Raw genomic sequence first — 22,767 nt, 5'->3', positions numbered from 1 at the left:
CATCATAATGAAGCAAATTGAGGCAAATCCATTTAAAGATTATCGTTATGCAAAAAGACTCGGCGGAGAAATAAGATTAAAAACAAGACTAGTTTTGTAGAGACCCATTTATTAATGTATTAAAAATATCTTATTAGATATATAATTTCAGTTTATCTTAAGAAATCAGCTTGCAAGTTGAAATATTTTATTTACCAAAATTCTAACTTATCTAACATTTTCAGTGCATGCGATAATGTGTATAATTAGTTCTATCTACAGATAAAAATTACTGTTACGCCAAAGCGTGTTAGCGACCAGTTTTCTTTTGAGTAGCAAAATTAGAACATTTCTTGAGCAAACCTAACGCGTTCCGCTACGCCGACTGAATTACTAGACAGTCTTGATTTTTCATAAATTTTTTTTAATTGTTTCGTTCTCAAACTTTATATAAAGCACATTCTTTTAAATTTGGAATAAATACCTGTAATGGTTATTGCCTATACTATATAAATGATCGACACATTATTAATTTAAATTTGTTGTGAAATTTATCTTAATACAGTTACGTAAATGAAAATAAGACCTAATGTGTGAAGTGCCAACTTAGCTTTGATGGAAAACAATTAATGTTCTATAGTCAACTAAGATTAGGACAAAAATAAAATTTGAAAAATGTGATACTATGACGAGACAGCGAGTCGTTATTGCATGAATGTTTTTAAAAAATTTAAGTGATGGGTACACAAAACAGACAGATCCGGAATAGTAAGATAAAATTGGTATTTCGAACAGTACGGGTTACCTTAAATGCGAAAACTGGTATTTAATGGTATTTTACTGATGAGGTGGGATCAATTGATAACTATCAATTTCATATCGAGTATTTTATTAAGGTAACACTAAATTTGTGATATTTTATATACTAGTTTTCCGGTTTCTAAACATCCTGTTACTTTAAATAGTTTTGAAATTTTAAAATATTGATTTAATAAATACCGGTTTTTACCTGGGCCCTGAAATTTTTTTTAAAGATTAAACAAGTTTAAGAGTTAGTTTATTTTAATAATATCCTGCACATTTGAGATACGAATTTTGTCTATTATAAATCTTTTTTACTTAAGTTTTGTTTAAACTTCTGATTAAGTGTATTTTAACAATAGATTTTGAAATTAACTCATCCCCCCCCCAACATTTACTTCAACCGATTCTAAAATATGAAAGTAACGCGTGATGTATTTGGTGAAAATATATAGAAAAGGAATATTTAAAAATTTGTAATACCAAAATTAAATCCGATATAAAGTTTTATCCATCTAAATACGTTTCGTTTGAGAATCGAGCGAAAGTATTTTAATTTTTAACAATTCTCTGAATTTAATTTTTTGAATTTAAACTGGCACACCAAAACAATTCTTTTGAATAATACAATTTTAAGATTTTAGTTAGTGTACTGGACAATAGTTCTGAGGAAAAACACTAATAAATCTAAATTAGTTCTTTTGCGCTAATATTTAATTTTTCTTAAATATTATTTCATAACTGATAACGAGCAATAGATAACAATAAGCTTGTCTTAATAATTTTAAGACTATTGACAATGCGCATATAGACATTAAAGATAGCCGAGACATTAAAGGTGCATCCCATTTTTAGAGACCAAATTTAATTTAAGATTTAATGTGTAAATATGACTCAAAATAATTTAAGACTAAAAACTTCTAGATATGATAAAAAGGAATATTTAGGTAAATAAGATTTAATTATTCTTTACGTTTAAGAAAAATCTTTGAAATAAACTTTTAATCGATGTACACTTAAATTTCATATACTTAAAAATATGTGTTTAGATTTAATCAAAAATATTTATGGAACTTAATTCTTATAAGACAAAAATTTAAATTTTAATAATCAAAATATTGAAAACGGAATTTTCATATAATTCAAGGAGAATATATAAATAAACCTCATGTTCATTTGAAGAAATACGACCAGCGTTTCTGTTATGACATGACGACTAGGCAACTGAAGTAGATCATCTTGGCAAACTACGATCCTCATGGCAACTAGATCAGCAATGGATATCTTGGCAGACTACGATCCTCATGGCAGATAGGTCAGCAAAGGACATCTTGGCAGACTACGATCCTCATGGCAGATAGGTCAGCAAAGGACATCTTGGCAGACTACGATCCTCATGGCAACTGGGTCAGCAAAGGACATCTTGGCAGACTACGATCCTCGTGGCAGCTGGGTCAGCAAAGGACATCTTGGCAGACTACGATCCTCGTGGCAGCTGGGTCAGCAAAGGACATCTTGGCAGACTACGATCCTCGTGGCAGCTGGGTCAGCAAAGGACATCTTGGCAGACTACGATCCTCGTGGCAGCTGGGTCAGCAAAGGACATCTTGGCAGACTACGATCCTCGTGGCAGCTGGGTCAGCAAAGGACATCTTGGCAGACTACGATCCTCGTGGCAGCTGGGTCAGCAAAGGACATCTTGGCAGACTACGATCCTCGTGGCAGCTGGGTCAGCAAAGGACATCTTGGCAGACTACGATCCTCGTGGCAGCTGGGTCAGCAAAGGACATCTTGGCAGACTACGATCCTCGTGGCAGCTGGGTGAGCAATGGACATCTTGGCGGACTACGATCCTCGTGGCAGCTGGGTGAGCAATGGACATCTTGGCGGACTACGATCCTCGTGGCAGCTGGGTGAGCAATGGACATCTTGGCAGACTGATGCCCGTGGCAGCTAGGTGAGCAATGGACATCTTGGCAGACTGATGCCCGTGGCAGCTAGGTGAGCAATGGACATCTTGGCAGACTGATGCCCGTGGCAGCTAGGTGAGCAATGGACATCTTGGCAGACTGATGCCCGTGGCAGCTAGGTGAGCAATGGACATCTTGGCAGACTGATGCCCGTGGCAGCTAGGTGAGCAATGGACATCTTGGCAGACTGATGCCCGTGGCAGCTAGGTGAGCAATGGACATCTTGGCAGACTGATGCCCGTGGCAGCTAGGTGAGCAATGGACATCTTGGCAGACTGATGCCCGTGGCAGCTAGGTGAGCAATGGACATCTTGGCAGACTGATGCCCGTGGCAGCTAGGTGAGCAATGGACATCTTGGCAGACTGATGCCCGTGGCAGCTAGGTGAGCAATGGACATCTTGGCAGACTGATGCCCGTGGCAGCTAGGTGAGCAATGGACATCTTGGCAGACTGATGCCCGTGGCAGCTAGGTGAGCAATGGACATCTTGGCAGACTGATGCCCGTGGCAGCTAGGTGAGCAATGGACATCTTGGCAGACTGATGCTCGTGGCAGCTAGGTGAGCAATGGACATCTTGGCAGACTGATGCTCGTGGCAGCTAGGTGAGCAATGGACATCTTGGCAGACTGATGCCCGTGGCAGCTAGGTGAGCAATGGACATCTTGGCAGACTGATGCCCGTGGCAGCTAGGTGAGCAATGGACATCTTGGCAGACTGATGCCCGTGGCAGCTAGGTGAGCAATGGACATCTTGGCAGACTGATGCCCGTGGCAGCTAGGTGAGCAATGGACATCTTGGCAGACTGATGCCCGTGGCAGCTAGGTGAGCAATGGACATCTTGGCAGACTGATGCCCGTGGCAGCTAGGTGAGCAATGGACATCTTGGCAGACTGATGCTCGTGGCAGCTAGGTGAGCAATGGACATCTTGGCAGACTGATGCCCGTGGCAGCTAGGTGAGCAATGGACATCTTGGCAGACTGATGCCCGTGGCAGCTAGGTGAGCAATGGACTTCTTGGAAGACTGATGCCCGTGGCAGCTAGGTCAGCAATGGACATCTTGGAAGACTGATGCCCGTGGCAGCTAGGTCAGCAATGGACATCTTGGCAGACTACGATCCTCGTGGCAGCTAGGTCAGCAACGGACATCTTTGAAAATGTGGTCCCCAAGAAGACTGACGATGAAGTACTCAATGCAAAGCCTAGTTTTAAACATAAATTGAAATGTCTTTACTCTTATGGTCAAATTAACATAGGTATTTTACTTTAGTTAGAGGCAGTGTTTGATATTACTGGGTGAAGTTTTATAACTATTTGCTACGCAAATCTCAGTAAACCTCCCGAGTCATTTACAAAAATTTCATCATTTTACAAAATTCTTAAAAACTTTTAACGATGTTCATATCAGTCCGAACATTTAATTCCTACTTACAGGACCTCTGAGCCATGTGCGTGCTTTTCAAATATCTATCACAGAAATCTATATCAACAAAGACAGACGAAATTTAAATGAGAACGAAATTTCAATTACCAAAAAACTTGAAATAACCACGGAATTAAGAGATTTACAGTCAGGTATTCGTAAAAGTTATTTTGGAGCTTTGGAGAAATGACCAAATTTCATTAGCCTCCTAATCATAGATAATTGGCTTTTATTGGTTGATAATTGGCTTCTATCAACAGAAGTATACAACCAAGTAACTAAATGAATCACAAATACTTTACATTGCTAAATAATTAAAAATACTGTTACATTTACGTAACTTTAAAGATTGTTTAGATTTAGAGAGAATATTAAAAAATGGAATTTTCAATTTTCAGTTCAATGCGAAATTTTTATTGAGAAAAACGTTTTACTAATAAAAAGCAATGTTACACGAATATTGTCAAATGTTTTACAAATTCTTGAGATTTTATTATGCTTTTTATATCATGTAATTATAAAATGGTCAAAGTTAGAAAGTCTATTTTAGAGAGACTCACGATTTCGGGAATAGTCCACTGTAGCGTTAAAAAACCAATTAAGAGCAGTGGTGCCCCCCCCCCCGAGCGTAAGCCTTCCAATGATGCTACCTAAGCATAGGCTGATAGATACCAATTCTGCTCTTCGCTGTAACCGACCACAGTCCTGACGTAAAATATCCTCAGCCGGATCATGGTTTAGAAGCTCGTTACCATCAGACTGATCGTGGAAGGATTTACGCAATTTTTAAGACTTAAAATTAAAAATTTAAATGTAAAGTTTAAAAATGTATAAAATATTCGTCAAAATATGTTCGAAACTACACATGTTTCATGCCACGCTAATGGCTATACAGTAAATTCTAATTCATAAATTTCAAAATACCTAAATTAATGCTATAAAATAGTTAAAAACTTGGGTAATAATTTCAAAAAGAGAATTAACTATACATTAATATTGAATTTTTAAAGAAAAATTTAGTATTCTTAAGGCTTGATAAAAATAACAAATTCACAGTCGCACCCTAGCTCTTAGTTCATCGCCAACATTATACAAAATCTACATGCAAAGTTTCAAGCAAGTCTAAAGTAAACTATTATCATGTGTGATGGCGTAAAAATCTCCAAACTTACGTTCTGGAAATGCATTTAAATTGTAACAAAATCCGGAGAGCAAAAACTCGAAATTTTCAGAAAATGATATGTCTTTATATAAAGTTTATATAATATATAATAAATTGAAAATTTATTCTTTTAATTTACTCAGACAAAAAGGTTAAATTTTCAAAGCTTAAAAATATTCAAGTGTCTCTATGAGTCTACTTTCATTTTCATTTGTGAGTGCGAAAAAATTAATATCATTTCAAAAGATGGATCAAAAGTTTAAAAGGTTTTTAAAAGCTAATGAATACAACGTTCTAACGATGAAATTTTAAACAGTAGAATAAAATTCTTAGAATAAAATTTCTATTAAACAATTCATTGATCAGATCGAAATAATTCTTAACTTCCTTACCCAATCTAAATCGGATAATGATGACCAATATTCTTCTGTAAGGAGTAGAGCTTTTTAATCTAGAATACGCAACTTTGTGTAGTAAAGTATCAAACATCTATTTTCAGGTAGCTTCTTGGATCCTGCAAGAAAATAGGAAACCAGTCATTAAAAATATAAAATTTGTTGCATACACAGTGGAGTATGTTTTTATACTTTTACGTAATATACTTTAAGTTCGTTGATGGACGTTGTATACTTATTACTAATAGATAGATAATATTAAACTAATACTACGACAATACTAGAGTTCGATGCTATATATTCAGGTGGTTAAATTAAAATCTCCAATTCCGAGAAGAACTGAAAAAAAATAAAAGACTTAATATTTTAGTTCATTTTACAGTTCTCTGACAAATTTCTTGCCTGAATGAGATTTTAACTGTTTCGAATCTGTTTAACTTCAGAAGTCCTGAAAAATTTATTAGTTTGACAGTTACAGAAGAACCTAACGATAATTTTAGATTGATATTCGTAGCTAGCTGTGGTTGACCTACGAATGAAATTTAAAGTACGCAGTTAACTCCCCAACCTCATAGAAGGTTAAAGTGCATTTCTTTGCATCGAATAAAATCATGAAATAGATTATACACAAAATGAAAATAATCTAACTTAACACAAGCTAACATGCTAAATCTTTAGTTTTCAGTCACTAGCCAAATTAGACGCACTCTAAGATTCTACGTAAAATCTTAATTATCAGGTGATGCTCTATACAGCTGTATTTTTTTTACGCAGCTGAAATCTGTTTGTACTTTTTTTTTATCTTCGTTTGTAAATTGATTTCCATTGTTATGCAATACGGTGAAAAATTATTAATGCAAATAGGAATATATATAAAAATCTCCTAAATAAAACCCATTACATGTGTGTTGAAGTATAAAAATATTGCATATAAAGTCGTGCAAAACATGTTTAAAAAACTACAGCGCGTCTCATAATTTGGTCTAATTATTATAACATACTAAGACTTTATAGAATAAATATTCTATATTTACATAATATGTAGCCTAATTTATCCTATCGTCGAATTTATGTTATTTATAGTCTAATTCAGTCAATTGATACACTAACGTAAACGAGTACAAACGGGTTGCGTAAAAACAATAATGCTGTATCGTATGATCAAGATTTTACATAGAATCTTGAAATGCGTCTAATAATACGGTCAGGTACAGTAGGTAAAATTAATTGCACCGGCTGAAGGTTGTCACATTTGCACAACTACATACGAACTAATTAACTGCATAACGATATGAAAGATTTCTAGATTTCAGTGCCAGTAAAATAGAATTAGATACCTTGCCTTTCAACATAAATTGTGAAACAGTGAGGTTGGATTTGCAGCTTTAATTAATTTAGTTTCAATGTAGCAATCTGAAACAGTTGCTTCTAAATATGCCACAGTTGCAAATTACCAAACACTAGTTTCCCAAATCTAAACTTTCATGCCAGAAAATCAGTACTATGCTTGCTTCATTTTATACGCGTGAACAAGTGTTTAACTATTAAACCTTTGAAAAAAATCATTTCAGAAGTAGACTAACAGACAAGCATTTAGCCTCGTACCTTAAAATAAGTACACCTCACTTCGACACTCAATATAAGTAACTTTTAAAAATTAAATCGTAATTTCATTCGTCAAATATTTTCAAACTTTTATATAGTTTTGTATTTTAGAAGATTTTACATAGCCCACTAAACTTCAGATTTGTTGAAAAAGCACTCATCCCTGCTCTAGGGCTAACAAAATTGACCGAAAAAAAAAGATTGCCCTTTCTCTCGTCGACCAGAGACAAATCCTGTTCTAAACAACGACACCACACCTAAACTTCAAATAGTTATACCTCGTTACAGTAGTCACCGTCACGGGTCCAGACGAATGGCTAGGGAAGTTCTTACTTTTGACAAACTATAGCTTAACCCCTTAACAGTGACATATTTCAGAAAAATTGACGAAAAATGGAAAATTTAACTCTTTAATTTTGTTCTTTATATTATTATAGTTAATATATAGTATATATATTATAAATTAAAATTGTTTTATTACAAAAATAACAGTGTAAATGCAATAACTACTGTATTTATAACTTTTGCATACACATAAAAGGTAATGGATTACACACACATCTTATTCAATTAAACAAAATTTTGAAGCTAAATATAATATAATTAGTATAATATAAAAATAAGATTTTCAATACATAAATTTTACAAGTCTTTTAGTGTATGGTATATTCCAAAACCCCCACCCACATTTCCTTCCCTCGACTGAAGTCATTATCGGTGAAAAACTAGAACTCATCTTTTAAGGTAAATAGTGAGTTCAGTATTCTAAGGTAGAAATTAACTAAGCTCGGGCTTCCCAAAGATTTTGTTAAACAAAATTAGAAGTTTATGCAACCTAAATTTTGAAGAAAAAAATTTATAGCACTAAACTACATAATTAAGCTTGAATATACAATATTTTGGAATTGAGTGGGAAGTCTATTAAGTTTGAAACAGTCACAAAACTTTATAATTCAATATCGGAGGGGGAAAATTGCAAAGTTTTAAAAGCAGACTGTTATATATAGTATTTAAAACATGTGTAATGTCTAGTATTCAAAAACTAATAATCACGTTAAATACTGTGAAATAAAATATATATAAAAGATTAAAACTATTGTTTCTTAAAACTTTAGTTTGACTGTTCTTCGTCAACAATATATCGCAATTTTATTTCAAGTCGTTTTTACTCAATAATCTAAAGAGAATTTTAACTAAGCGAAATTGATAAATTTAAAAGTAATACTTTAAATAAGCCAATATCCCATCAAAATATTCGAAAAAAGAACCAATCTTAAATATTACAAGAGAACCAAGTCAATAAAATAGGTATATCAATCATTTTTAAGTTTACAAGCATACTATCAATTATCTCGAAAAACTTTAAGTGTATGTAAAAGTAGCGAAAATTAGAAAAAGACTTACTGTAAAGTTCTGTAAACATAATACCAGACTTGGAAAGACGCATCATATCCTGTTTGTATCAAAAATTGGACTGAAAACACTAGTCTACAAACTCATAAGAAAAAAACCACAACAACAAAGCAGAGATACGAAGAGCTTCATAAGTATCAGTCTTGTCCCGTATTTTATATTCCTTAATATCGATAACGATTGGTAATTATAGTCTATCAAAATCGAATTGAGTTGATGATGAAGAGGATCCATGCTACTCGCGTTTTTGGGGCCTCCCTGTGCCGAGCGTTATCACCTGCCAAAAGTTCTGTAGTGTGGAGGTAGCGGGTTCGAATCCCCAGTGGACTGATCGTTGAGGCATAGTTCCAAGCAGATCACCGAACTCAAGCATCACTGGCTGCGGTCAGTGAGCGGGCGGGTGACCATTTGGATTAGTCTGAGTAGGGACCGAGGGTGTGCTGCATGGCTCCTCGTTAAGCTGTTCCACCGTAAAGTGCTTGACTTCGCATGCAGGTCGTCGGGCTACCGAAGCGGGGGTGTCATCCCTTCTAGAGAGGATCAAAATTGTGAGGGCATGTCTTCGAATTATCCTCAGGGATGTTTCCCAGACCGTCGCCAGTTGTGCAGCTCTAGTGTGACGTAAATAAAGTACTTGCGTATCTACTTCATAAAGACTTAAAACCAGTGCTTGCGTAATTAAATGTATATCATGTAATTGGGAACAAGCATGCATGTATCAATGAATAAAATATTCGTTTGTAATATATCTTCTGCGAGTTGAGTAAGATGAGGTGACTTTTCAGGGTAGGGAAAAATTCTAGCAAAAGTTGTTGAGGAAATAAGACATTTTTACAGAATGATAAAAGGGGTCTCCCTGGATAAGTGGTCTCACCATTCCACCAAACGCTCTCTAACTTGGAAGTAACGGATTCCACCGCCATCCTGAATGTATTATTGAAATATGCTTCTCGAGTTTTTGTTCCGCAGTGATTGTAAAGACACGGTTCCCAATAGAATATCGAAGTCAAGTATTACTGGTTGAGGTCAGTAAGCGGGTGGGTAACCGCTTTGATCCGCCGTCGTATGGACCGATTGTGCGCGATATCAGTCCTCGTGAAACTGTTCTACCGTAAAGTGCTTGACTTCGGGTGCAAGCCGTCCCTCTACAGAGGATTAAAATTGTGATGATAGGTCTTCAAATCATCCTTAGGGAGGTTTCCCAGACCATTGCTAATAACCCTTTCTGCAGCTCTAGTACGACGTAAATTAAATACCCATCTGCCTATATCAAACTTGAGCTATTTGTTCTTGATATTGACAAGGGTTGATAAACCATACTTTTAAATTAGCATACAAGTTTGCATATGCATGTAAAGAAAATAAATAAATTAATAGAACGATACAATATTTCAATAGACAATAGTTTGGTTGTTGAGCTTAGGGGATAGAGCGTTCGCCTTCCAATGAGGTGAACCGGGTTTGAATCCCACCAATGGCTGGTCGATATGAATCCACATTCGGTTCAAACCGACCACAGTGCTGAAATATCCTCAGTGGTAGACGTATCGCTGATTAGAGTCCCTTTGCCGTCAGGCTAACCATGGGAGGTTCTCGTGGTCTTCCTCTCCATGTAACGCAAATGGGGTTAGTTCCATCAAAAAGTCCTCCACGAAGGCAAAATTTCTCCCAATACTTGATCTAGGAGTCCCCTTTGTCTTCCGGATTGGATTTTAAATTACAAGGATACGGAGTTGAACATCAGAAGTCGTACACCCAAAATTTGGGTCGGCTGTTTAACGACGGTTATAACATAAAATAAAATAGTGTGGTTGTTAAAATCACACTAGAGTTTCTCTAATGTTCTAATGGTGACGATCTGCGATTTATCCTCACTCATTCGAATTCACGCGCATTACGCTACCACAGTTTATATCGGACAGAAGGAAGTAATCGCCCGATCTTTGCACCATGCTCCCCAGCCGGTGAATCATGCCTGTACTAATCCAGTTCTTAACTTTACTTTATATTCAAGTAAAGATTTGTAAACTATATTGCCCCATATTGTAAGATGATAAAGAACATATATTGCTGTTGTCTGTTCACTTCGGTTAACCCTTCACTCAATGCTTGTTGTGCGAAGAAGAAGGTGATGATTTTAATTTCGGTTGTATAACTGACTTGAAGTCATTATCTCCATGCAGTTGGTGTTGGTTTCACTCCGTTAAGGAGCTGAGATCTTTTAGTAACTTCAGACACAAAATTGAAACCTTCTCTTTTGCCTCTCGAGACATTAGATACTCAGTTACCTTCCCTATTAAGTCTGTGCCTTTTCTCTAATCGTTTTAGTCAAGATACGTGTCCTCCTGCCGAATACTTTGAAGCGCAGAGGTATCGGGTTCGAATTCCGTTCTAACCCTAATTGTAACTTTATCGAATTTGTGCTATCTGTTCTTAGATTTGACAAAGGTCAAATTGAATAAAATGAAGGGCTTGATTGAATTTTCATTTTATACATGTGAATAAATCAAATCAAATCTAGCAGGGTAGCAAGGAAACAAAAATTCCGCACGGTGATATGAACAGATTCGTTCGAAGAAATCTCTGAAAGACCACTACGACAAAAGGACCAGCATGTAATCTTATTATATCGAAAAACCGTTTTTTCTTATGAGTACACAAGTCAGCGTAAGTATTTGAAACTTTAAAGCAATTCATAGTGTCAGATGGATTGTTTCAGACTCAAGATAGAGATATAGCCTCATACATTAACGTTTGGCAGACAGAAAAATTGTTTTAACCTGAGTTAGCAAAGGAATGTGACCTATATTTTGCATCTTGAGGGAAAATTATAGCTGAGAAAAGAACTGAACTACGGGTTTATAATAACAAATATATTTTCAATGATTAGAAAAATAATAACTATGATATCATGGGGCGTAGCATTTTTAAAAAGTGCTTAAAGGTGCTTATTTCCGATTTTCGTTTTTAAAAGCCTTTAAGGTACTTTTTACATTGGGTGCTTTTGAAAAGAGCTCAATTTTCCCCTTTTTAAAAATGACATTTTTTTCTTATGTTCTCGTCACGTATAGTGGGCTTTTCACATTTTTTTATTGACGAGGTCACAATTTATTCAACCACAATCCATTTCGGCGCACCTTCGGTCCATAGCGTATGAAAGCACCAATCACCTTACATGATTGATGAAATACTTGTGAGTCCGCATGTGCGTCTACTGAGCTGGGTCCGGTTGGATGATTGAACTCTGATGTGCAACTCTGCTGCATTTTCTAAGATATTCTCAATTTCCGACTTCATATTTCCCCCTCTGATATCGAACCAAAAAATCTTTTGATCATTTAATAATGGCTAATAAAATCTAGTAAAAGAGTTCTTTACCAGAAATTAGTTATTTTATAATGATCATGGAAAGTCTTTGAAAATTATTTTATTTTATTTTGTAATCGTCATTGAGCAGCCGACCCAATTTTAGGTTTGCGACTACTAATGTTTATCTCCGTAGCCTTGTAATTTTGAACCAATCTAGAAGACAAGGAAAATCCTGGATCAGTCCCTTAGAGGTATGATTAGTTATGGGAACATGGAGGACTTTGAAACTCGACATATTTAACGTGCATCAGTCATCATTTACTATACGGGTAGTCCTCGGCCGACGAGAATCGAACCCACGACCTCTTGGGCCCAGTGTCCTACCAACCGCGCTATTCCGGCACTGAAAATTATTTTGCATTATGTTATAGAGTTTAAAAATAAATTTTGAGTGCTTTAAAAGGTGCTTATTTTTTGTTGAATGGTTTGGCTACTCGACCTGTGATATGTTTGAGTAACAAAAAACATCCATTAAACATTTGTCCTACATTTAAAAGACTTTCAGTGTATGAGCGAATAGACGTGGTTAAAGATCAAAATGTTTATCCCCTAATTCCATTGTAAAAAAGTGTTCATTTAAAAATTGTTTCTGTGTTAAAGCTCACAAGTTAATTTCACTTCACGAAAGAAATGAAAAACATGGGAGTCTAAAAATGAAAACACCCAATGAAGTCGTAAATAAGTCACTGTGGAGGGAAAATGAATTCGATTCTGCTGAAGGGACACACTACCGATTTCTGAAGGGGCACACTACCGAATGGTGCCATCAGCCTTTCGTCGCCACAAATCTAAGTCAAAACACTAAGTGTGTTATTTCACTTACTGTGATTGGTGTAATAAGAGATAAAATATTCGAAATAGCAGAAAGCTCGTATTCTAACTGATTCTGAAATATGCGTATTAAGTGTTTAAAGAGATAATAATTGAATAAAAAAACAATAAACCAGTCTGTATGTTATAGTAATGATGCCTTGTAATAGCTAATCGTAGACAGAGTGCGTAGCGTAGACAGGGTGTATAATCCAGAATACAAGGAAACTCGATCAAGTATTGGGAGACTTTTCGTGGAGAACTTCTTGATGAAACTAACCCGCATTTGTGTTACATGGAGAGGAAAACCAAGAAAACTCTCCATGGTTAGCTTGACAGCAAGGGGACTTCAAACCTATGATCTGTCTCCCACTGAGTATATTTTACATCAGTACTGTGCTCGGTGCGAGCCGGGTGCGGAATTCGTATCCACAAGTCATCGCTGGGATTCGCACCCAGTTCACCTCATTGGAAGGCGAACGCTGCATCCCCTGAGAAACCACGACTCATTGCAGGTTATTTTACTTTATAGCCTTCCTTGAACAGCAGACTCAAATTTGAGTTTATGGCTACCACTGTTCAACTCCATAGTCTTGCAATTTAGAACTCAATCCAGAAGACAAGGGAACTCCTGGATATAATATGGGGAGAAATTTTGCTTTCGTGGAGAACTTTTCGATGGAACTACCCAGCATTTCGTTACACGGAGAAGAAAACCACGAAAACCTCCCATGATTGGCCTGATGGCAAGAGGACTCTAACCCATAATCCATCTACCACTGAGGAGGATAAATTACGTAACCTTACAGGTTAATAGGGAGAATATAATTACCATTATAAAATTGGAAGGGGGAAAAAACTTACTATATGCTTATTTTTATAGTAGTTAATTGACGACGTGTTTGCATTAAATAAGCTTTCGAAAAAATTAAAAGTGGATTGATTTGTAGATAAATTTATGGAATTTAAAAATTTAACAGAATTTTTAACTTATACATGTTTCTAATGCAGCGTACTTTTTATTTATTTATTGCATTTAAAAGTTTTTGTTTACAATTGTCAGAATGATTTTAATAAAAATTCGGCATTGTTCTTCTTTCAACCATGAGTATTTTGACAGTTAAATTAAAAATACAAAATAATTTCGTTTTTCTCCCCCCTTATGCTACACCTCTCAGATTGCTAAAGTAGGTTCATCCGTTGACTCTTCTCTTTAGTTTAACCTTCAGTTTAAGATTTAGTGTTATTGAGTGAATTTTAAAACTGACTTAAAATTGGTATATTTTTAAGATTGCCGCATTATAAATTTAATCTTTAAGTGTTTTTCGTAATTCTAAGTTCATAAATTTAAAATGGCATGTGTGTTGGAATTTTAAATCGGTCAACGAGTTTAACAAAACAGCGACTTTTTATTTTATTTTATAACCGTCGTTGAACAGCCGACCCAATTTTATGGGTTTACGACTACCAATGCTCAACTCCGTAGCTTTGTCATTTTGAACCCAATCCTGAAGACAAGGGAACTCCTGGATTGTGTATTAGGAGAAATTTTGCCTTCGTGGAGGACTTTTTGATGGAGCTCACCCGCATTTGCGTTACATGGAGAGGAAGACCACGAGAACCTCCCATGGTTAGTCTGTCTGCAAGGAGACTGTAACCCATGATCCGTCTACCACTGAGGATATTTCATGTCAGCACCGTAGTTGGTGCAAGCCGGGTGCGGAATTCGTATCGACAGGGATTCGACCCCGTTTCGCCTCATTGGAAGACGAACGCTCTATCCCCTGAGTCATCACGGCTCACAATAGCAACTTTGTAAAGAAGAGCTTTTTGATTATATATTTATAATTTCAAGATATAACTGTAACAAAATGGGAATAATTCTGTTTTTAAAAAAAGAAAGAAATTTTAAAAAAAAGCGCTGTCCATAAGAATTTGAGAATACGCTCTTAAGAAGCAAAGATAGCAGCCATATGAAAATCGTGATTTTCGGTTCAGAATTACCTTCAATACAATATTTGAAAAATTTAATCAGGTGAATTAAAAGCTATAAAGTTTAAATTTCATTCTTGGATGGCGTTTTACACTTTGATAATGTCGTAAATAAATTAGATAATGTAGGAAAAAATCCAGAAAATTTTCCAAACTCAATTTTTTTCCCCTATAATTCTCCAATGTGTCCTAAATTTTAGAATCTTTGTGAAATAAATTGTGTAAAAAATTTTAAATTATTTAAGTTAAGATATATCGTTTATAAATGATGTCACACACATCCCCCCTCAAATATTTTTGATCCACCCTTTCATACCTGTGGCAGAATTTATTCGGGTTTTCTGCGACAAACTTCCCTAGCACTAATATTTTGCTTAACTCCTTCCTTCTCGCTCCCGCGAAAATGACGGGGTGAGGTTTCGCCCTCTATTTCTCGCTCCCGTGATATTTCCGGGCTGGAGTATTCAGTTGTAACGCACCAGTAAGAATAAAACTAATAAATTTCTTTTGCCCGGAAAACCTTTTATTTCTCATCTTGCACACCAGATGGCAGTACCAGGACATTTTTAAGATAATTGGGGGACGTTCAAAAAGTACGTACATCCCGAAGACGGGGGAGGGGTTGCTATTTTTGTAACGTTTTGTACGATGGGGAGAGGGGGAGGTATTATACAAAGTACGTACATTATAAGCATACACCAAAGATAAAGTTGGGTGTTATTGTTTAAATAATTTAAATGAATAAATTATTTTAAATAAATATTTAATTTTATTTAGAGCATAATTGTTTTAATTTTTATGAAAAAGGGAGGTAGACTAATAAAATGTAAGTAGTCTAAGGGGGAGGGGGAGTAAGACATCATGAACGGTAATGTACGAAGAGGGAAAGGGGCTAAAATTTCTCCATTTTTGTGTACATACTTTTTGAACGGCACCATTGTAAATAATTTATTTTAAACCAGATGTCAGCACTAATCAAATACGTGTATTTGTAATATGATATAAAAAATAGGCACTTTTATGACCGTTTTCTTGAAAATTAACCGAATGTTTTTCTATTTTTTTAAGTAAACTGTGTTACGTTTATCTTCCTTTTTGTTAGTAATTGTCACAATTTCACAAGGCCTCCTCCTCCCCTCTAAGAGTGACGTCATTTAGAAACATCCTCTAAAAAGAAATAAGTTGTTGCTATTGTTGATGTAGTTCATTTACGTCGCACTAGAGCTGCACAATGGGCTATTGGCGACGGTCTGGAAAACATCCCTGAGGATGATCCGAAGACATGCCATCACAATTTTAATCCTCTGCAGAAGGGATGGCTTCGGTAGCCCAACGACCTGCTCATGAATTCAAGCACTTTACGGTAGAACAGTTTAATGTGGACAAATACCGCACATCCTCGGTCCCTACGCAGACTGATCCAAGTGATCACCCATCCGCACACTGACCTGATACTTGACTTCGGTTATCTGCTGGGAGCCGTGTCTTAACGATCAGTCCACTGCGGGACAAGTAGAAATAAAAAAATATCGAAATGTTAAATTAATGTTCAATCGCTGTCTTATCAATGTTAAATCGCAATAAAATAATGTTAAATCGGTACTAGAAGGTGAGGTAAAAAACATCCAAACCAGTCTGATTGCTGAAAAATTGTACTGTTTCTTATAATGGCATTTCAATTCCTCTCTTTCTTTCTACGTCATAGGTTCCCGACAGAGGAATGACCGCCCCCCCTCCCCCAGTAGGAAGTGAAGCTAATCTCAGAGATTAAGGGATGCTACGGATTTTCGGGACTCCTCTAGCACCATTCAACTTGATGAAGTTTTGCAAAAGAATTTTGCAGGGTAGCAAAGAAACAAGAATCACGCATAGTGATATAAACACAGATTCTTTTCCGAAATCTCTGAAAATCTTCGACGACCATAAAAAAAAAAAAAAAAAAAAAAAAGAAACAAAAAAACAGCATACGATGTTTTTATATCGAAAATCCGTACTTCCTAATAAGTAAGCAGGCCAGCGTACGTAAGCTTCAGAATGAATTATTTTTTTAAAAAAATTATCAAATTTTTAATAACAATTTACAAAATTTATTTTAACTTTGCGTATATGAACGCTTGTGTTCGAAGCATGAAAGATAATACGTGAATAAAGATCAACGTGAATAAAGTGTTATATACATCAAAATAATTATTTTTCTTTGGGAAAAAGGGATTAATAGCTGAAAAACGGTTAAATTTCGACTCCGGAGCTACGCACACGACTCACTCCGTAACTCCCTTTAATATTAACTTATATTTTCAAACTCTGCCCGGAATTAGAGTTTCATATACCAAACAATCGTACCAAAGAGAATTTTTATACACTAATGAGGGGGCACATAAAGGGCCAAAATAGATTTTGTTAATTAACCGGAAGGAAGTTCTTTAAGCTATATATTCGGAGAAGCAACGCGTGAGCCGTGGTGAGGTTGTTAGCGCCATGATAACGAAGTTTGTAGACGCGGTGGTTAGGGGTTCGATCCTGGTCACGGATTAATTTTTAAATTTTTTTCTATTTACTTTATTTTACTTTTTAAAATTTATTTCTCGACATTTAAACGTGAATAAAAGGTTATATATATAAATATAATTATTTTTCTTTGGGAAAAAGGGATTAATAGCTGAAAAACGATTAAATTCCGACTCCGGAGCTACGCACACGACTCACTCCGTAACTCCCTTTAATATTAACTTATAATTTTCAAACTCTGCCCGGAATTAGAGTTTCATATACCAAACAATCGTACCAAAGAGAATTTTTATACACTAATTAGGGGGCACATAAAGGGCCAAAATAGATTTTGTTAATTAACCGGAAGGAAGTTCTTTAAGCTATATATTCGTGGAAGCAACGCGTGAGCCGTGGTGAGGTTGTTAGCGCCATGATAACGAAGTTTGTAGACGTGGTGGTTAGGGGTTCGATCCTGGTCACGGATTAATTTTTAAATTTTTTTCCTATTTACTTTATTTTATATTTTAAAATTTATTTTTCGATATTTAAATGTGAATAAAAGGTTATATATATAAAAATAATTATTTTTCTTTGGGAAAAAGGGATTAAAAGCTGAAAAACGGTTTAAATTCCGACTCCGGAGCTACGCACACGACTCACTCCGTAACTCCCTTTAATATTAACTTATAATTTTCAAACTCTGCCCAAAATTCGAGTTTCATATACCAAACAATCGCACCAAAGAGAATTTTTATACACTAATTAGGGGGCACATAAAGGGCCAAGATAGATTTTGTTAATTAACCGGAAGGAAGTTTTCTAAGCTATATATTCGTGAAAGCAACGCGTGAGCCGTGGTGAGGTTGTTAGCGCCATGATAACGAAGTTTGTAGACGCGGTGGTTAGGGGTTCGATCCTGGTCACGGATTAATTTTTAAATTTTTTTTCTATTTACTTTATTTTATTTTTTAAAATTTATTTTTCGACATTTAAACGTGAATAAAAGGTTATATATATAAAAATAATTATTTTTCTTTGGAAAAAAGGATTAATAGCTGAAAAACGATTAAATTCCGACTCCGGAGCTACGCACACGACTCACTCCGTAACTCCCTTTAATATTAACTTATAATATTCAAACTCTGCCCGGAATTAGAGTTTCATATACCAAACAATCGTACCAAAGAGAATTTTTATACACTAATTAGGGGGCACATAAAGGGCCAAAATAGATTTTGTTAATTAACTGGAAGGAAGTTCTTTAAGCTATATATTCGTGGAAGCAACGCGTGAGCCGTGGTGAGGTTGTTAGCGCCATGATAACGAAGTTTGTAGACGCGGTGGTTAGGGGTTCGATCCTGGTCACGGATTAATTTTTAAATTTTTTTTCTATTCACTTTATTTTATTTTTTAAAATTTATTTTTCGATATTAAAACGTGAATAAAAGGTTATATATATAAAAATAATTATTTTTCTTTGGGAAAAATGGATGAATAGCTGAAAAACGGTTAAATTCCGACTCCGGAGCTACGCACACGACTCACTCCGTAACTCCCTTTAATATTAACTTATAATTTTCAAACTCTGCCCGGAATTAGAGTTTCATATACCAAACAATCGTACCAAGGAGAAATTTTATACACTAATTAGGGGGCACATAAAGGGCCAAAATAGATTTTGTTAATTAACCGGAAGGAAGTTCCTTAAGCTATATATTCGTGGAAGCAACGCGTGAGCCGTGGTGAGGTTGTTAGCGCCATGATAACGAAGTTTGTAGACGCGGTGGTTAGGTGTTCGATCCTGGTCACGGAGTAATATTTAAATTTTTTTCTATTTACTTTATTTTATTTTTTAAAATTTATTTTTCGATATTTAAACGTGAATAAAAGGTTATATATATTAAAATAATTATTTTTCTTTGGGAAAAAGGGATTAATAGCTGAAAAACGATTAAATTCCGACTCCTGAGCTACGCACACGACTCACTCCGTAACTCCCTTTAATATTAACTTATAATTTTCAAACTCTGCCCGGAATTCGAGTTTCATATATCAAACAATCGCACCAAAGAGAATTTTTATACACTAATTAGGGGGCACATAAAGGGCCAAAATAGATTTTGTTAATTAACTGGAAGGAAGTTCTTTAAGCTATATATTCGTGGAAGCAACGCGTGAGCCGTGGTGAGGTTGTTAGCGCCATGATAACGAAGTTTGTAGACGCGGTGGTTAGGGGTTCGATCCTGGTCACGGATTAATTTTTAAATTTTTTTCTATTCACTTTATTTTATTTTTTAAAATTTATTTTTCGATATTTAAACGTGAATAAAAGGTTATATATATAAAAATAATTATTTTTCTTTGGGAAAAAGGGATGATTAGCTGAAAAACGGTTAAATTCCGACTCCGGAGCTACGCACACGACTCCCTCCGTAACTTCCTTTAATATTAACTTATAATTTTCAAACTCTGCCCGGAATTAGAGTTTCATATACCAAACAATCGTACCAAAGAGAAATTTTATACACTAATTAGGGGGCACATAAAGGGCCAAAATAGATTTTGTTAATTAACCGGAAGGAAGTTCTTTAAGCTATATATTCGTGGAAGCAACGCGTGAGCCGTGGTGAGGTTGTTAGCGCCATGATAACGAAGTTTGTAGACGCGGTGGTTAGGGGTTCGATCCTGGTCACGGAGTAATATTTAAATTTTTTTCTATTTACTTTATTTTATTTTTTAAAATTTATTTTTCGATATTTAAACGTGAATAAAAGGTTATATATATAAAAATAATTATTTTTCTTCGGGAAAAAGGGATGAATAGCTGAAAAACGGTTAAATTCCGACTCCGGAGCTACGCACACGACTTACTCCGTAACTCACTTTAATATTAACTTATAATTTTCAAACTCTGCCCGGAATTAGAGTATCATATACCAAACAATCGTACCAAAGAGAATTTTTATACACTAATTAGGGGGCACATAAAGGGCCAAAATAGATTTTGTTAATTAACCGGAAGGAAGTTCTTTAAGCTATATATTCGTGGAAGCAACGCGTGAGCCGTGGTGAGGTTGTTAGCGCCTTGATAACGAAGTTTGTAGACGCGGTGGTTAGGGGTTCGATCCTGGTCACGGATTAGTTTTTAAATTTTTTTTCTATTTACTTTATTTTATTTTTTAAAATTTATTTTTCGACATTTAAACGTGAATAAAAGGTTATATATATAAAAATAATTATTTTTCTTTGGGAAAAAGGGATTAATAGCTGAAAAACGATTAAATTCCGACTCCGGAGCTACGCACACGACTCACTCCGTAACTCCCTTTAATATTAACTTATAATTTTCAAACTCTGCCCGGAATTAGTGTTTCATATACCAAACAATCGCATCAAAGAGAATTTTTATACACTAATTAGAGGGCACATAAAGGGCCAAAATTGATTTTGTTAATTAACCGGAAGGAAGTTCTTTAAGCTATATATTCGTGGAAGCAACGCGTGAGCCGTGGTGAGGTTGTTAGCGCCATGATAACGAAGTTTGTAGACGCGGTGGTTAGGGGTTCGATCCTGGTCACGGATTAATTTTTAAATTTTTTTTCTATTCACTTTATTTTATTTTTTAAAATTTATTTTTCGATATTTAAACGTGAATAAAAGGTTATATATATAAAAATAATTATTTTTCTTTGGGAAAAATGGATGAATAGCTGAAAAACGGTTAAATTCCGACTCCGGAGCTACGCACACGACTCACTCCGTAACTCCCTTTAATATTAACTTATAATTTTCAAACTCTGCCCGGAATTAGAGTTTCATATACCAAACAATCGTACCAAGGAGAAATTTTATACACTAATTAGGGGGCACATAAAGGGCCAAAATAGATTTTGTTAATTAACCGGAAGGAAGTTCCTTAAGCTATATATTCGTGGAAGCAACGCGTGAGCCGTGGTGAGGTTGTTAGCGCCATGATAACGAAGTTTGTAGACGCGGTGGTTAGGGGTTCGATCCTGGTCACGGAGTAATATTTAAATTTTTTTCTATTTACTTTATTTTATTTTTTAAAATTTATTTTTTGATATTTAAACGTGAATAAAAGGTTATATATATAAAAATAATTATTTTTCTTTGGGAAAAAGGGATTAATAGCTGAAAAACGATTAAATTCCGACTCCTGAGCTACGCACACGACTAACTCCGTAACTCCCTTTAATATTAACTTATAATTTTCAAACTCTGCCCGGAATTCGAGTTTCATATATCAAACAATCGCACCAAAGAGAATTTTTATACACTAATTAGGGGGCACATAAAGGGCCAAAATAGATTTTGTTAATTAACTGGAAGGAAGTTCTTTAAGCTATATATTCGTGGAAGCAACGCGTGAGCCGTGGTGAGGTTGTTAGCGCCATGATAACGAAGTTTGTAGACGCGGTGGTTAGGGGTTCGATCCTGGTCACGGATTAATTTTTAAATTTTTTTCTATTCACTTTATTTTATTTTTTAAAATTTATTTTTCGATATTTAAACGTGAATAAAAGGTTATACATATAAAAATAATTATTTTTCTTTGGGAAAAAGGGATGATTAGCTGAAAAACGGTTAAATTCCGACTCCGGAGCTACGCACACGACTCACTCCGTAACTCCCTTTAATATTAACTTATAATTTTCAAACTCTGCCCGGAATTAGAGTTTCATATACCAAACAATCGTACCAAGGAGAAATTTTATACACTAATTAGGGGGCACATAAAGGGCCAAAATAGATTTTGTTAATTAACCGGAAGGAAGTTCCTTAAGCTATATATTCGTGGAAGCAACGCGTGAGCCGTGGTGAGGTTGTTAGCGCCATGATAACGAAGTTTGTAGACGCGGTGGTTAGGGGTTCGATCCTGGTCACGGAGTAATATTTAAATTTTTTTCTATTTACTTTATTTTATTTTTTAAAATTTATTTTTTGATATTTAAACGTGAATAAAAGGTTATATATATAAAAATAATTATTTTTCTTTGGGAAAAAGGGATTAATAGCTGAAAAACGATTAAATTCCGACTCCTGAGCTACGCACACGACTAACTCCGTAACTCCCTTTAATATTAACTTATAATTTTCAAACTCTGCCCGGAATTCGAGTTTCATATATCAAACAATCGCACCAAAGAGAATTTTTATACACTAATTAGGGGGCACATAAAGGGCCAAAATAGATTTTGTTAATTAACTGGAAGGAAGTTCTTTAAGCTATATATTCGTGGAAGCAACGCGTGAGCCGTGGTGAGGTTGTTAGCGCCATGATAACGAAGTTTGTAGACGCGGTGGTTAGGGGTTCGATCCTGGTCACGGATTAATTTTT

The 22,767-nt window shown here is 35.4% G+C and overlaps 1 long non-coding RNA gene across 1 annotated transcript; it reads right to left on the bottom strand.

Moving 5' to 3' along the window:
* Positions 1–2,736: 2,736 nt before the first annotated feature.
* LOC147812660 (uncharacterized) lies at positions 2,737–8,877 on the bottom strand. Its single transcript, XR_015433349.1, has 3 exons — positions 8,739–8,877; positions 5,727–5,848; positions 2,737–3,951 (listed from the first exon to the last, which is right to left on the bottom strand). It is a non-coding gene; the product is annotated as an uncharacterized LOC147812660 (long non-coding RNA).
* Between the last annotated feature and the right edge of the window lie 13,890 nt (positions 8,878–22,767).

Source organism: Parasteatoda tepidariorum, chromosome 4 (assembly GCF_982258835.1).
Source record: "Parasteatoda tepidariorum strain Cologne lab strain chromosome 4, Ptep-v5.0, whole genome shotgun sequence".
Lineage (NCBI taxonomy): Eukaryota > Metazoa > Arthropoda > Arachnida > Araneae > Theridiidae > Parasteatoda > Parasteatoda tepidariorum.
This window is presented reverse-complemented; position numbering and strand designations above follow the sequence as displayed.